The sequence below is a fragment of the Leuciscus leuciscus genome, assembly GCF_965113295.1.
Source record: "Leuciscus leuciscus genome assembly, chromosome: 18".
Lineage (NCBI taxonomy): Eukaryota > Metazoa > Chordata > Actinopteri > Cypriniformes > Leuciscidae > Leuciscus > Leuciscus leuciscus.
The window spans coordinates 107501-110000 of record NC_138742.1 but is presented as its reverse complement, the minus strand read 5'-3'; positions in this window follow the sequence as shown (position 1 = coordinate 110000).

Genomic DNA, 2500 nt, shown 5'->3' with positions numbered 1-2500 from the left:
AGGCATCTATGGTTAAATCTATCTGATATAAAGGACAACGTGCTTCGGGACGCCCCGCTCTCTTCTCATGGCCTCTTCGGCGACTCGGTTAATTCGGTCGTCGAGAGGTTTCAAGAAACTAAGAAACAGGCGGCGGTGTTCCAGATGTTCCTTCATGTCCCTGAGACTGCTGGGCGGAAGCAGTGTCGGCCATTTACCAGCTCCTCGCATCGGGCGCAGAAAAAGCTGAGCTCAGGTTGGTTGTTACCTGCCGGTTCACCTATTCAGGGCATCGACATGACTGTTCGACAAACACCAGAGGCCAGTCTCGAGAGACTGTTTCCCTTAGTAGATTCTTTGACAGCGTGGAAACTTCTGCCAAATGTTTCTCTATGTGTCCTACAAACAGTAGAAAAGGGTTACAGAATTCAGTTCGGGTCTCGCCCGCCCAGATTCAACGGGGTGTTACCAACAGTGGTTCATCCCGAGCAGGCTCTGGTCATGGAACAGGAAGTGAAGTCTCTTCTGCAAAAGGAGGCTATAGAAAGGGTTCCTCCTCCCAGCAGAGAATCTGGATTTTACAGCAGGTACTTTATAGTTCCAAAAAAGGATGGGGGCTTGCGCCCAATTTTACACCTGCGCCACCTAAATTGCTGCGTAAAGAAGCTAAAAATTCAAAATGCTCACTTTAAAGCAGATCGTGTCGCAAATCAGGTCATAAGACGATAGATCTGAAGGACATATACTTCCACGTCTCAATCCTTCCACAACACAGGAAGTTTCTGAGGTTTGCTTTCGAGGGCAAAGCATACAAATATCGAGTACTTCCTTTCAGCCAAGGTTTATCACCCTGCACCTTCACGAAATGTGTGGATGCTCCACTGCGACTCCAGGGCATTACGTCCAACGTAATACCTTTTGGCCTGTTGTACATGAGACCCCTGCAGTGGTGGCTCAAAACCAAAGGGTTCTCCCCGAGGGGAAACCCACTCCGCATAATCAAGGTCACGAGGTGATGCCCACATGCCTTGGTTATGGGAAAAACTTGTTTTTTTTCCCCTAGGACCCATGCTTGGGCCTCCTTGTCGTTGCGTAATGATAATGACGGATGCTTCTCTCACGGGTTGGGGGGCGATCGTGAGTAGTCGCTCAGCTCAAGGTCTGTGGCAGGGCCATCAGCTTTCTTGGCACATAAATTGTCTGGAGATGATGGCTGTGTTTCTAGCACTCAAACACTTCCTCCCAGACCTGAGAGGCCATCATGTGCTTGTTCGAACAGACAACACATCGGTGGTCTCTTACGTAAACCATCGGGGTGTCTGCAATCCCGCCACCTATACAAACTGGCTCACCAGATCCTCCTGTGGGCCTAAGGGAAACTGCTTTCTCTCAGGGCAGCTTATATGTGGCGTCATATAGCAACATTCCACACTCCTCTGGGTGGGTTATCTTTGGGAAGAGATACTTTGGTTACACGTTTCCTTCGTGTTACTTTGAGGCTGAGACCTGCACAGGCTCAGACAACTAGAGCACCGGCATGGGACTTAGCTATTGTGAGGCTGAGACAACTAAAGCACCAGCATGAGACTTAGCTATTGTGTTGGGAGGCCTTACGGCAGCTAGCTTTGAGCCCATTGAAGAGGTTCCAGAAAAATTCCTCACTCTAAAGAATGTCTTCCTCCTTGCTATATCGTCTCTCAAAAGAATTGGAGACCTACAGGCCCTTTCGGTAGCTCCATCATGCCTGGAGTTTGCCCCGAGTAAATCCGATCAGTTATTCGTCTGTTTTGGGTCACCCAGGAAGGGGTGCCCAGCATCCAAGCAGAGGATGAGTAAGTGGGTAGTCGAGGCTATCTCACTTGCATAGGAGTCGGCCGGTCAGAAGCTTTCCTTAATGACATCTGTGATGCGGCAGGCTGGTCCTCTCCGCTCACCTTTGTCAGGTTCTATAGCCTGGATGTGGGTTCCACTCCAAGTTCCAGAGTTCTCTTGCCCTAGAGTGCTAGTGTGACTCACACATACAGGCACTTGTTAGTATGGCGGTATGGGGCTCCAAAAGAGTTTCGACGCAGCTTGAATTCCCTTAAAAGGGAATGTCTCAGGTTACATATGTAACCCTGGTTCCCTAAAGAGGGAAGGAGACGTTGCGTCGCCCTGCCATACTCCCTGCATGCCTGTGAGCGGCGTGCTTCAGGCTATCAGAAGCTAGCGCGGTTTGATTGGGTATGCTTTATAGTTTCCTCGTCGATGACATCACGCCATTGGTCTGATTTCACACGTGTTTCACGACGTAACAAACAGTGTCTCGACTCGTTCCCACAGTGTCTCGACCAGTTCGAGTTCCCTCTTCAGGGAACCAGGGTTACATACGTAATCTAAGACGTTCTCTAGTCATGTCCACTGATTTCAGACTCTTTTTATTGCCTTTCTACTGCATAGACAGTCAAGTTTTATTAAAAGTATATCATGCCATCATTGAATAATCCCTTTAAGACCCATACTGTAACCATAACATTAACTA